The sequence below is a fragment of the Dama dama genome, chromosome 22 (genome assembly GCF_033118175.1).
Source record: "Dama dama isolate Ldn47 chromosome 22, ASM3311817v1, whole genome shotgun sequence".
NCBI lineage: Eukaryota > Metazoa > Chordata > Mammalia > Artiodactyla > Cervidae > Dama > Dama dama.
Window position 1 is genome coordinate 59,460,658 of NC_083702.1, and position 15,354 is coordinate 59,476,011.

At 36.8% G+C, this 15,354-nt stretch overlaps 1 pseudogene; it reads left to right on the top strand.

The window, feature by feature from the left end:
• The first annotated feature begins 171 nt into the window (after positions 1–171).
• LOC133043160 (olfactory receptor 6C76-like) lies at positions 172–11,152 on the top strand (annotated as a pseudogene).
• Positions 11,153–15,354: the final 4,202 nt, after the last annotated feature.

Here is a 15,354-nt window from a genome sequence, read left to right on the forward strand (position 1 = left end):
AATGGGAATACTAGAGATTTCTTCAAGAAAATTAGAGATACCAAGAAATGCTTCATGCAAAACTGGGCACAGTAAAGGACAGAAATAGCAAGGATATAGCAAAAGCAAAAGAGATCAAGCAAGAATACCCAGAAGAAATGTACAAAAAAGTTCTTAATTACCTGGATAGCCATGACGGTGTGGCTAGACACCTAGAGGCAGACATCCTGGAGTGCGAAGTCAAGTGGGCTTTAGGAAGCATTATCATAAACAAAGCTAATGGGGGTGATGGAATTCCAGCTGAACTATTTCAAATCCTTAAAGATGCTGCTGCTAAAGAACTGCACTAAATATGCCAGCAAATGTGGAACTCTGCAGTGACCACAGGACAGGAAATGGCCAATTTTCATGCCAATCCTAAAGAAAGGCAATGCCAAAGAATATTCAAACTACCAGACAATTGCACTCATTTCACATGCTTTTAAAAGGAGTGCATGTAAGAACCAGTAGAATATGTTTAAGATCTGTAATGAATAATGTTCTGTTGTGTCAGTTTCCTGGTTTGGGTAACTGTGCTATCGTTATGTTAGATGGTATTGGGAAGCCACGTGAAGCATATGAAAATACTGTGCCATTTCTGTAACTGCTATGTATACCTGAAAGTCATTTCAAAGAAAAAATTTAATTTTATACCAACACCTGGTGATTGGGGGCCATGGAACATAACTTGAATGAACTCTAAATAAATAAAGAAGGCAGCAGTTTGAGGTAGAAATACTTGGTGAGCCAGGAGAACAGGTTATCGTTCTGAATCTGTTACTAACACCATGGAGTTGGACTTCAGGAGTATGAGAAATAAGAACTTCCAGGTGTACAACTGGATTTTGAAAAGGCAAAGGAACCAGAAATCAAATTACAGTATCCACTGGATCATAGAAAAGGCAAGAGAATTCCAGAAAATTATCTACTTCTGCTTCACTGAGGACAATAAAGCCTTTGACTGTGTGGATCACAAGAAACTGTGTAAAATTCTTAAAGAGAAAGAACTACCAGACAACCTTACCTGTCTCCTGAGAAGACTGTATGCAGGACAAGAAGCAATAGTTAGAACCATACATGGAACAACAGACTGGTTCCAAGCTGGGAAAGGAGTACATCAAGACTGTGTATTGTCAGCCTGCATATTTAACTTCTATGCAGAGTACATCATGTGAAAAACTGGGCTAGATGACTCACAGGCTGGAATCAAGATTGCCAGGGGAAATATCACCATCCTCAGATATGTAGATGATAGCACTTTAACGGGACAGAGAGAAGAGGAATTAAAGATCCTCTTGATGAAAGTGAAAGAAAAGAGTGAAAAAGCTGGCTTAAAACTTGACGTTCAAAAAACTAAGATCATGGCATCTGGTCCCATCCCTTCATGGCAAATAGATAGGGATACAATGGAAACAGTGACAGATTTTATTTTCTTGGGCTCCAAAATCGCTGCAGATGCTGACTGCAGCCATGAAATTAAAAGGCACTTGCTCTTTGGAAGGAAAGCTATGACAAACCTAGACAGCATATTAAAAAAGCAGACATTACTTTGCCAACAAATGTCCATATAATCAAAGCTATGGTTTTTCCAGTAGTCATGTACAGATGTGAGAGGTGGACAATAAAAAAAAAATGGCTGAGCACCAAAGAATTGATGCCTTTGAACTATGGCATTGGAGAAGACTCTTGAGAGTCCCTTGGACTGCAAGGAGATAAAATCAGTCAATCCTAAAGACATCAACCCTGAATATTCACTGGAAGAACTGATGCTGAAGCTGAAGCTTCAGTACTTTGGCCACCTGACGTGAAGAGCTGACTCATTGGAAAAGAGTCTGATGTTGGGAAATGTTGAGGGCAGGAGGAGAAGGGGTCAAGAGAAAGAGATTGTTGAATGGTATCACTGATTTGACGGACATCAATTTGAGCAAACTCTGGGTGATGATGAAGGACACGGAAGCCTGGCTTGCTGCAGTCCATGGGGGTCCCAAAGAGTCACAAACAAGTGAGTAACTGAACAATAGCAGCCTTATATCTGGTCCAACCCTCAAATCCATACATGACTACAGGAAAAATCATAGGTTTGACAATAGAGACCTTTGCCTGCAAAGTTATGTCTTTGATTTTTAATACACTGTTTAGGTGTGTCATAGCTTTTCTTCCAAGGAGTGAGTGTCTTTCAAACTCATGGCAGCAGTAACCATCTGCAGTGATTTTGCTGCCCAAGAAAATAATATCTGACAATGCTTCCTTTTTTTTTTTTTTAATCCCTTCTATATTTATCATGAAGATTTTGGGACCAAATGCCATGATATTATTTTCTTCAATGTTGAGTGTTTTTACTTTTTTCTTTTAATTAGTTTATTTTTTATTGAAGGATAATTGCTTTACAGAATTTTGCTGTTCTCTGTCAAACCTCAACATGAATCAGCCATAGGTACACATATATCCCCTCCCTTTTGAACCTCCCTCCCGTCTCCCTCCCCATCCCACCCCTCTTGGTTGATACAGAATCCCTGTTTGAGTTTCCTCAGCCATACAGCAAATTCAGTTGACTATCTATTTTACATATGGTAATGTAAGTTTCCATGTTACTCTTTCCATACATCTCACCCTCTCCTCACCTCCCCCATGTCCATAAGTCTATTCTCTATGTCTGTTTCTCCATTGTTGCCCTGTAAGTAAATTCTGCAGTACTATTTTTCTAGATTCCGTATATATGTGTTAGAATACGATATTTATTTTTCTCTTTCTGACTCACTTCACTCTGTATAATAGGTTCTAGGTTCATCCACCTCATTAGAACTGACTCAAAATGTGTTCCTTTTTATGGCTGAGTATTATTCCATTGAGTATACATACCACCACTTCTTTATCCATTCATCTATCGATGGGCATCTAGGTTGTTTCCATGTTCTAGCTATTGTAAATAGTGCTGCAATGAGCAATATGATACATGTGTGTCTTTCAATTTTGGTTTTCTTAGGTTATATGCCTAGGAGTGGGATTGCTGGATCATATGGTGGTTTTATTCCTAGCTTTTTAAGGTATTGCCATACCATCTTCCATATTGGCTGTATCAAGTTTTAAGCTAGCTTTTTCACTCGCCTGTTTCACCCTCAACAGGAGGCTCTTTAGTTCGCTTCCTGCCACGAGAGTGAAATCATCTGCATATCTGAGGTTGTTGATATTTCTCCAAGAAATCTTGATTCCAGGTTGTGATTCATCCAGCCCTACATTTCACATGATGTACTGTTCATGGAAGTTAAAAAACAACAACAACAACAACAACAACAAAAACAGGACAACAATACAACCTTATTATACCATGTCCAATTCTAATAGTTGCTTCTTGACCACATATAGATTTCTCAGGAGATAAGTAATGTAGTCTGGTATTCCCATCTCTTTAAGAATTTTCCCCAGTATGTTGTAATCCACAGAGTCAAAGGTTTTAGCATGGTCAATAGAGCAGAAGTACATATATTTCTGGAATTCCCTTGCTGTTTCTAACATCCAAGAGACATTGGCAATTTGATCTGCTTCCTCTGTCTTTTCTAAACTCAGACTGTACATATGAAAGTTCTCATTTCTCATACTGCTGAGGTCTAGCTTGAAGTTTTTTGCTATCATGTGTAATGAGTGAAATTATATGGCAGCTTGACATTCTTTGTCATTGCTTGTCTTTGGAACTGGAATGAAAACAGACCTTTTCCAGTCCTATGGCCAGTACTGAGTTTTCCAAATTTTCTAACATATTGAGTGTAGCCCTTTAACAGTGCCATCATATAAGATTTGTAATAGCTCATCTGGAATTCCATCACTTCCACTAGTTTACTTCATAGTAATAATTCCTAAAGCCCATTTGACTTCATACTCCAGGATGTCTGGCTCTAGGTGAGTGACAACACCTTCATGGTTATTTTAAGACATTGTTAAGGCATTTTTTGTATAGTTCTTTTGTGTATTCTTGCCACCTCTTCCTAATCTTTCCTGCTTTGGTTAGGTCCTTACCATTTCTGTCCTTTATCATGTCCGTCTTTGATTGAAATATTCCCTTGATCTCTCCAATTTTCTTGAAGATATCTCTAGTCATCCCCTTTCTTTTATTTTCCTCTACTTCTCTGCATTGTTCACTTAAGGAGGTCTTCTTTCTTTGCTTTTCTCTGAAACTCTGCATTCAGTTGGGTATATCTTTTCTTTTCTCCCTTGCTTTTTCTTTTTCTTTTTTTCTCAACTATTTGTAAAGCCTCCTCATACAACCACTCCCCTTCTGCATTTTTTTTTTTCCTTTGAGATGGTTTTGGTCACTGACTTCTATACTATGTTAGGAACCTTTGTCCAAGTTCTTCAGGCACTCTGTCTATCAGATCTAATTCCTTGAATCTAAGGGATTAGAATGAAAAGATGTTAGGCATCACTGTCCTTAGAAAATTGCAAATTATATCAATAATGAGCTATCTGTATGCACATTTTATGACCTATCTTTAAAGCATTAACAACACCAATTGCTAGAGAGAATGCAGGTAACACGAAGTCTGATATTTTCACTCACTGTGAATGGTAACACAAAATGATGTAGTCACTTTAGGAGACATTTCTCAGCTTTGTAAAAAACTATACCTATGCCTGACTCATGTATGGTAGAAACCAACACAATATTTTAAAGCAATTATTTCCAATAAAAAATTAAAAATTAAAAGATATGGGGAGTTTCTAAGTTATCTTGTGGCCCAGTGGTTAAGATTCTGGGCTTTCACTGCCATGGCCCAGGTTCAGTCCCCATGGGGGAACAGATATCCCAAAAGCCAAGTGTCAAAAAGAATAGAAGAATCTAAGTATGGTCTTCCACATAATCCTGCAATGCAGTTCCAGATACTTACCCAATTGATTTGAAAGCTCAAGTCTACACAAAAACTGAATTCAAATAGTTCCTAGAAGCTTTATTTATAATCACCAAAAACTAGAAGTATTCAAGATGCTTCTACATAGGGAAATGGATGGAAAAAAAGTGGTTCATCTATATATTCAATGAAAGAAAGTAATGAGTTATCAAAGTGTGAAAAGATATGGATGAACCACAAATCAACATTTCTAATTGAATGAAACCAGTTTGAAAAGGCAACATACCGTATGATTTCAGTTGTATGATATTCTAGAAAAACTAAATACATGATGTAAAAAGATCAATGGCTGTCAGGGATTGTTGAGAAATAGAGAGGATTACATAGGTGACATGAGTGGGGACTTTAAGGCAAACAAACTATTTTGTTTAATATTGTCATGATGAAGTCGTGGTCCTATGCATTTGTCAAAATTCATAGAAAATTAATTCCAAAGAGTAAAGCTTGGGCTTCCCTGGTGGTCCAGCAGTTAACCATCCAACTGCCAATGTAGAGAACACCTATTTGATGCTGGTCTAAAAGGATCCGCATGCCACAGAGCAACTAAGCCCGTGCATCACAACTACTGAGCCCGTGGCCTAGAGCCTGTGCTCCACAAAAGAAGCCACTGCAGTGAGGAGCCTGTGCACACAACTAAGAGAGTGATTTTCTCTCATCACAACTAGAGAAAGCCCTCCTGCAGAAAGGAAGACACGGTGTAGCCAAAAAGGGTTTTTTAGGAAGGGGGGGTGTTGGGAGCCGCCGGGACGAGAAAGGAACCTGCAAGGCAGCTCTTCCCCACGAGGTTGTCCCGGGGGCCCAGTATGTCCCTTTCTTCCTTCTGTCTTACTGTTGTTGGGCTTTCTATTAATTTTTGGAAATGATAATTTATAGTAATAAGGCCTCGCTGGAAAAGTCCAAGACTTTTTGGAAATACTTAAGATTGCTCTGGCTCAGGACACAACCATAAACATCAAGTCATAAAAGAAAAGGCCACAGGTATAGTTTGGCTACTTGCTTAAAAGATTATAATGTTCTAGAATAGAAAAGAGTAGAGGTATTTAGATTTAGAAGTAGATATACTGCTTTAGTTTACTTGCTCCTTGGTTGAAAGGGTTTTCAGTATTGCTATTTCCTTGCTGCTATTTGTTCATTATTTCCCTTTCTTTAAACAACATGGGATATTATGGGTATTTTTGTAAAATGAGAAAATGGGGTATGTAGGATTTTAATAGAAGATTTATATTAACCAGCTTTATTGCCATTATTTTACTATTAATAGAGGTGTTTTGCTGCTTTAAAGGTGTTTTTGCTGTTTAATAGTTAATCCTTGTAAATTGAGATTTTGTGGTTTCAGGTAAAGAAAAATATCAGGTTTTTATCATGGTAATATTTTCAGAAATGTCAGACATGTTACTGTAACCCTTCCCATGTATTGTTTTATTGTCCAAAGAATTTACACTATGCCTGAGATTTATGAAACATTGTTTTTGTTAGAGTGAGAATGTTAGGCCACTGAAGCAAGTAGATTATGTACAGGATATTTAAGTATAAACTCTGTAATCGGAAACATTCTAGATGAATGATTAGGGGAAAAACATGGGGAAAAAATTAGTGATGGAAGCACAAACCAATATCTGATGTAATATGTGGTGGCTTAAGGGGGAGGTAACATTCATTCTATAAAAACTGAGCTATCCTAAAAATAAAATAAGAGCTACCTCTTCTATGCAACGTCTGTGTGTGTGTGTCTGTCTGTCTTCTCTCGCCAACGCCATTCATCCTGAGTGTTCCCCTGGATCCTGCTGGGGCTGGACCCCGGCGGGGGGTGAGGAGTAAACCTTAATTACACACATGTTTAAAAAAATCACTTAAGAGGTTGGGGGATCACAGACTGGAATGTAGAATATGACTCCTAAAACAATTGTATCTTAAATATCTGCAATAATCACACTGAAGGGAGTAGGGTTGAAAGTTGCTGACCTAAGTAGCTTCAAAATGATTGAAATTTGTAAGACTAAAAACAAAGAAAAGGTACATAAGTTCTACAATCTAGTTAATAAAGGGTTTTCCCTTTGACCATCATTGTATATGTCAATAATTTTAATAATGTTATATAAGTAGACAGGTATTGAAGATTTAAGTAAATGGATAGTGGCTGCCAGGAATCTTACTTTTGCAGTGTAAGCTTACAGAGAAGAAGACCTGAAGTTATTATAATGTATCTGGTAATGAAGATAACAGTATAGATTCATTTTTAGTTTAGTATAAATCCAGAAGGTAGCATAAAGATGATACATATGTATTGATACACAGATTTGCAGTCTCATATGCTTTTCCTGGTTCTGTCCTGTTAGAGGACCTAGAATCAATGGTACATGACAGCGATGAAAACACCCAGAGCTGAGATCCTGGTTTCTATGGCAACTCACTCCAGTATTCTTGCCTGGAGAATTCCATGGACAGAGGAACCTGGTGGGCTACAGTCATGGGGTCACAGAGAGTCAGACAGGACTAAGTGACTAACACTTTAATGCTAAAGAATCCAGGCATCATTGAAGAAATAACTGAGGGCTGCAGCAAGGAATATACAAGATGATCCTGAAGCATCTTATAATTCCAAAAAATAAAGAAGGGCCTTTCTTTCTTTCTTTTTAAAGCACTATGATAGCAGTAGGTCAAAAGAAGCAGCAACCCATTGAAAAGGCTCCCAATGGCCAAAGCTGGGGGAAAATTTAGCAACAAGATAAATTAGCAATGGTTATAATTCAAAGTATAAAATAAATATCCATGAACTCACAATGATCTAAAAAAAAAAAATGAAAAAAATTAATACATGAGACCAATGCATTAATTACCCATGTAAAGGAATCTTGAATAACTTTATAACAAAACATTTGAATTGAGTCTCCTGGTAGCCCTTTCCTCTTGCTATTTTCTGCTTCTTCACAAGTTTACATTAGTTGAAATATACTACCTCAGCAGACATTTATATAAAGCAAAAATAACACTGACAATACAAAGTCCAAAATTTCAAAGATTGCTACTTCCTGGCTGTTGCTTTTTGCAGTTGTCCTCTGACATTTAATGTTTTTTAAAAATTATTTCCCAAGGACACCTAATTAAAATTATTCAACTAAATTTAGGTTGAACTAATAAGCACCATCTCTCTCCAGAGGCATTTGAATTCTGTTTCACTGCAACAATGCTCTGTGGCTATTTTGAAGGGGGGAAAAAAAAACAGGTAAAAACCAGTCTGTTTGCTTTGGAAATAGTAGTTAGACAATCTAGTCTCCACTCCTGGAAGGTAAACAAGTGAAAACAAAAATTATAAACCATCCTTCTTTCACAAAGGTTACTGAGAGCTAAGTAAGATATTATATTGCTAGATTTTCCTTGCATCTAAGGTTAGGCCACCGCTAGTTTTATGAAAATTTTGGGAAATGAGGTACTAAATGCCTGGCCTTGGATGGGGAAACGTGGAATAGTTCCAAGTGCATTTTTCTCACAAGTTTCTGCTGATACGCCACGCATTGCATCTCTTTTCTAGAGTTTCTATTTCTTGATCCTCACTCAGAAATTTGAGCTCTCTCCTTACGAACTAAGAGCTTCACTTTATTAACCAGCACAGTACATAACTTTATTGCCTTTATTTGCCTGTTTCATGACAATAGCTACTGCTCTAATCACACTTTCTTCTTTTCCTTTCCCTTTTTCTGTTATCTCTTTAGTTCTTTGAATCTGACCCACATTCCAGGAAAGCTTGGTCTCTGGTTGGTTCTACTGTGCAACCATTTAAACACTTAGAACAGAGTTTCATTTAGCTGCTACTCTCTCCCATTTCCAGCACTTCTAGCTGTCCTCCTGGACCACAAGCTAGTATCAGAGACACTGTTACTCAATAAAATTTCTCACAATACTACCGATTCTCAGCCTTTCAGACCCAACATGAATTGACTACGTGGGACTGCCACAGAACCTCTGCCACTGTGTCACCAACCCTTTCCTGAGGGACCTCTTGAACTCTTTGCTTGTCTTCTGGGTGTAACATTTTATCAGCACCTGGGACTATGCCACTTTTCTGTTAGGATCTTGTCAATTTTGGGAATAAACTTTGTACTGGATTTATCCTTCAATATTTCACCTCACTCTACGCAGCCGGGATCAAACTGCCAAATTCCACCTACACACCATGTAAGTATGTTATTGCATAGGAAAATCAGAAAAGGTAGAAACAAGCTTTGAAGTCTATGAAACACTCCAAAAATAAAGATTCCACACCAACACTCAAATGAAAGCAACAGATTACTTGGGTTTGAACAGTCAAATTGTTGTCACATGGGATTATATAATTGTATTTTTCTTATCTCACCTCATTTATTTTTCTCATTTTCTAATAAATTTATACTTTGATCAATTAACTTTGCTTATAAGAATCTCTTCTAAAAAGTAATAGATTATTATTTAACTCATAAAAGAAAAAGTTTAACTTCTGAGTTTATCTAGGAGTATATGCATATTAATTTTTTATGGCTCTGATCCTTTTGGCAAGTTATTAATTATCTATGTAGGCAGGAATGACATTAAAATTTAAACATATGGAAAATAACTCTCTAAAAAGACTATGTGGTGATTGAGGATTAGAACATTTTATAATGTTCTACCTAATTTTTTCACAAATTATCAAACTCTGAAACACTTTATAGGTATATTTTTCTTATACAAATGTGATTATTATTCCTATCAAGTGACTCACTATTAAAAGGCTGGTGATCTACAAGATGTAAGTTTTCTTCTCGTGGCTTAGCTATATTTTCAAAATTCAGTAATATTTGGTGTCTAATTTACTTCTCCATTTTATATATACAAATATATAGCTCAGCTGGTAAAGATCCACCTACAATGCAGGAGACCCCGGTTCAATTTCTGGGTCAGGAAGTGCCCCTGGAGAGGGATAGGCTACCCACTCCAGGATTCTCAGGCTTCCTGGTGATTCAGACAGTAAAGAATCCTCCCACAATGCAGGAGACCTGGGTTCAATCCCTGGGTTGGGAAGATCCCATGGAGAAGGGAATGGCAACCCACTCCAGTATTCTTGCCAGGATAATCTCCATGGACAGAGGTACCTGGTGGGCTATAGTCCATGGGGTCCCAAAGAGTGGGACATGACTGAGTGACTAAGCGCGCACACACACACATGCACATTTCTTAAACCAGCAGAAGTGATTTTTAAAAAGCAAGGCTGGCTGGACCCACTAAATCTTGCTTCTTTTTGCATTTACAGACTTGGAATAAGTCAGTAATAAGAAATGAAAAATCACACCTTGTGAAAGAGTTCATTCTTTTGGGATTAACAGATGATCCAAAGCTAAATGTTTTGATTTTTCTATTTCTATTTTGCACATACATACTGAGTAAAAGTGGAAACTTGACAATAATCACCTTTACTCTGGTGGACTCATAGCTCAAAACACCCATTTATTTCTTCCTTAGGGATTTCTCTTTCACAACAGTTTGTATTCCTATATTTCTGGTCAGCATTGTAACAGGGGATATAATCATTTCCTATAGTTCTTGCATGACTCAGGTGTTTTTCTTCATACTCCTTGATTCAATAGAATTTTTCCTTTTGACTGTAATGTCCTATGATCATTATGCTGCTATCTGTAAGCCACTGAATTACACAACAATAATGAATAGTAGAATCTGCAACCAGCTTGTCATTAAGTTCTTGGCTGGCTGGGTTTCTCATTATCTTCCCAGCTGTGATCATGGGACTTTAATTGGATTTCTGTGATTCCAACATCATTGACCACTTCACCTGTGACTCTTCCCCCATGCTACTGGTCTCCAGCACAGACACAGCCTTCCTAGAGCTCATGGCATTTTTCCTGGCAGCATTCACACTCATGGTAACCCTAACATTAGTGATTCTTTCCTATGTATTCATCCTTAAAACAATTCTTTGGATCCCCTCTGCTGAGCAAGGGAAAAAGGCATTTTCCACTTGTTCCTCACAAATGATTGTTGTCTCCATTTTTTATGGAAGTTGCATTTTCATGTATGTCAAAGCTTCAGTAAAAGAAGGAGTGGCTTCGACTAAGGGTATAGCAGAGCTTCATACCTCTGTTGCCCCCAGGCTAAATTCTTTAATTTCCTCCTTAAGGAACCAGCAGATAAAGTAGTCCTTTAAGAACTTGGTCAAAAAATGCTTCTCAAATAAAATTTTAATTGTAAAGAAATGCATGATCTGAACTTTAAATGAAACCTTATAACACAATTATTAATATTCTTGTATTTCTCCATCGACTACTATATTCAACTTTTGTTTCCTTCAGGTTTTATTCTCCATCTATTCCATTTGATCTCACTTGATTCAGCTATCTTATTAATATTTGCATATCCTGAATTTTTTCTTTTAATGAGTGATCTGATGTCATATATACTGGAATGGCAGTGAATAAAAATTCCAAAATTTAGATTTAACAATCACTGAAGAGCTTTCTCTTTGAGCACCAATCAAGAGCTAACTACAAGTTATCATCAAGCAATTCTAAAAAATGATTTCTCCCAATACAGCAGCACAGAGGATTAAAACAATGCTTCTGTGACGTAAAGTCTCCTACTTTTAGTGTGCTTCTATTTATCCTTGTATCTCCTACATTTTTTACATTATTTATGCTGATCTATTCTATTTGGGGCATAGACATTATAACTTCATTGTGAAGTCCATACTTTAATATTTAATATGCTTTTTGGACTAAATTTCAAAGTTACTACAAATATGGAGTTGATATTTCTGTAAGACCCCAATACCTAAACATGAATCATCTTTAACTAACAACATGGGTGATTGATCCATAGCCCATTATTTTCTTTTAATTTGTTAATGGTCAGTTTAGAGCTTATCAAATACTCCAATGGAAATATCCTGGCATGCCTTTTTCTGCCTAAGATCTGATAGCATCTCTTTGACTTTTTAGACAATTAAAACATGCTTTTTTCACCCAGATCGCAAAATTTCTGATATATTAATGATATCTTGAAATGTTTTTCAGTGTTTTTATCATTACGCTTATATATATATATATATATATATATATATATATATATATGTATGTATGTATAAATTATTTCAGAATTTTGTGGACTTTGGAGTTTGTGGATTTAAGCACATTTGCACTATTGAAACCTTTGACATAAATATTCTCCATAAGTTCTACACTAGTAAGAATAAAATTTCATTTAATATTCATCTACTCATTTATTTGCTATCTTCTTGTACAAGGAATTTATAAGCAAATGTAATAATTTCCATCAGAGCACTTTTCCATAATATTCATTTGAACTCTCAATACTTGAGTTTATTTTCTCACAGTTAAAAAATGAGTTATTCTAAGAAGTGTATATAGAAACAGCATTGCACATAATGAAAAATATGCAAAAAATTAACAATTTCTGAGAGTATGAATGTTTAAAACATCCATATGATCTTTACATTTTCTTGTCTCAATAAAAACATTTACCACATCTGCTTGTAAAAAGTGTTTTACTCAACTTGACAATAGCTTCAGGTAGAATTGGGATGTATACTGGGCTCTTAGGTATTATTTTGCTGTTGTTCAGTCTCTAAGATGTGTCCAGCTCTTTGTGACCACATGGACTGCAGCACGCCAGGCCTTCCTGTCCAACACTTGTGCGTCATAGGTGTGAATTTTCCAGTTATTTCAGAATTACAGCTTTGCTTGTCTCTTTGCTTTATGAGACTTTTAATTTTTTCAGTTGTTTCTTGCGAGATTCTTTGTAGATGTAAATACTTGCTTTGCATTTGTTGATGTAGATGTGACTCAAGGAATTTAGTGCTCAATAAAGCCTAGACCCTTCAATACTAGTGTTCAGAGAAATGGTGAGCTTATGTTTAACAAGCAGTTATCAGAAAAAAATACACAGTTATAGTATAAATTTTACTAATCTAATTTACAAATAATAAAACATGAAACAAACTTCATTGTAAGTTCTATATACCTAGTTGTATATATCTATTGATTTTCACAGAATGATTTCACTGACTTTTACCAAACTACATAATCAACCTTTGGTTGCCAATTCAACACAATTTGGCAAATGGATTTGAACCTGACACCAGCTCTCAAATGTGCAGTTGCAGTCAGAAGTTTCAGTTCACTCAATAACTGACAGAAAAAGTTAATTTTTTCTCAACTGGAAATATGTAGAAGACTTGAATAACCTTATCAATCAAATTGACCAAATTGATATTTTTAAAGCATTCACTCACATCAAAGAATACTTATTCTTTTCAAAGTAACACAGAACATTATCACACTAGATCCTATTCTTGGTGACAGACAAGTCTCAAGAAATTCATAAGATTCAAGTCAAACATTGTATGTTTACTGAAAACTATGTAATTAACTTAGAAATCAATATGGAAAGATATCTGGAAAATCAACTATTTGTAAACTAAATAATATATTACTATGTAACCCACAGGTCAAAGAAAATTATTAAAGTGTAGTTTAAACACAATAACATGGAATTATAGCATACCAAAACTGACAAATCACTGGAGACTGAGCACTTACTGGTGTGACAGTGAGAATTATCTAAGGATTATCATTGAAAGGGGGTCCTCACTCTTCTGTAGGTGTTGCCACTACTAATCCCAACAGGTGTTCAAGCTGAGAAGTTAAGAAATATATCCTCCTGATTCAGGCAAGAAACAGGAAGAGGAACCATTCTGAAATAATCCCCACCTATTCTTCATACAATGACCTATATTCCAAGGGAAAAGACTTTACCAAAAGCATTTATGAAGGCCCTTCTAGGCTCACTAAAACACTGAGATCTAATCATAAGATCATAGAATGATAACCTCTGCTACAACTTAAAACCACGACAACAAACATCAATGTATTGCCCCCAAAATAATTTCAGGGAGAAATCTTTATGATGCAAAGGCCTAAACAATAGCAACTAACTACACTTAACAAAGTTAACAACAGTGATAAGAAATCTACGTATCATATTCTCCCTGAAGTACTGAAAAGGACATAATGCCTCTGTGGTATTCTCCACAGAAACTTGTTGCTGTTGTTGTTCATCTGCTCAGTTGTGTACAACTCTGTGATACTCCATGGATTGCAGGACACCAGACTTTATTGTCCTTCACCATCTCCTGGAGCTTGCTCAAACTCATGTCCATTGAGTCAGTGATGCCATCCAGCCATCTCATCCTGTGTTGCCCACTTCACCTCCTGCCCTCAATTTTCCCCAGTATCAGGGTCTTTTCCAATGAGTCAACTGTTCACATCAGGTGGCCAAAGTATTGGAGCTTCAGCTTCAGCATCAGTCCTTCCAATGAACACCCAGGATTGATTTCCTTCAGGATTGACTGGCTGGATCTCCTTGCAGTCCAAGGGACTCTCAAGAGTCTTCTCCAACACCACAGTTCAAAAGCATCACTCCTGCAGTGCTCAGCCTTCTTTATTACAAAATGTGGTCCACAGCAACTATACAACCTCAAAACAATTGGGAGAAAGCACAGGAAAAATGGGGAGGAATTCTAAAAAATACCTGCTCAGTACTCTTCAAATATATTAAGATCATGAAAAACAAGGAAAGACAGGATTTTTTCACAAATTGGAGAAAGCAAAGGAACATGATCTCTAATTCAATGAAGGATTTAAGATTTGATCCTCAACAGGTAAAGTGTATTGATAGAAAAATTGATCAAATCCAAATAAAGTATGTAATTTAATAATCATTGTTGTAACAAAATTACTGGGCTCTCCACTTGGCTCTTCATAAAGAATCTGCCTGCTTATGCAGGAAATGTAAGAGATGTGGGTTTGATCCATGGGTTGGGAAGATCCTCTGGAGGAGAGCATGGCAATCCACTCCACTATTCTTGCCTGTAGAATCCCATGGACAGAGGAGCCTGGCGGGCTACTGTTCATGAGGTCACAAAAAAGAAAACAGAACTGAAGTGATTTAGCACACATGCACAACAAAATTATTTAGTTTTAATAATGTTTTATGAAATTAAAAAATGCTTACTCCTTGGGAGAAGAGTTATGACCAACCTAGGTAGCATATTAAAAAGCAGAGACATTACTTTGCCAACAAAGGTCCGTCTAGTCAAGGCTATGGTTTTTCCAGTGGTCATGTATGGATGTGACATTCGGACTGTGAAGAAAGTGAGCGCCAAAGAATTGATGCTTTTGAACTGTGGTGTTGGAGAAGACTCTTGAGAGCCCCTTGGACTGCAAGGAGATCCAAACTATCCATCCTAAAGCAGATCAATCCTGGGTGTTCATTGGAAGTACTGATGCTAAAGCTGAAACTTCAGTACTTTGGCCACCTCATGCGAAAAGCTGACTTATTGGAAAAGACCCTGATGTTGGGAGGGACTGGGGGCAGGAGGAGAAGGGGGCAA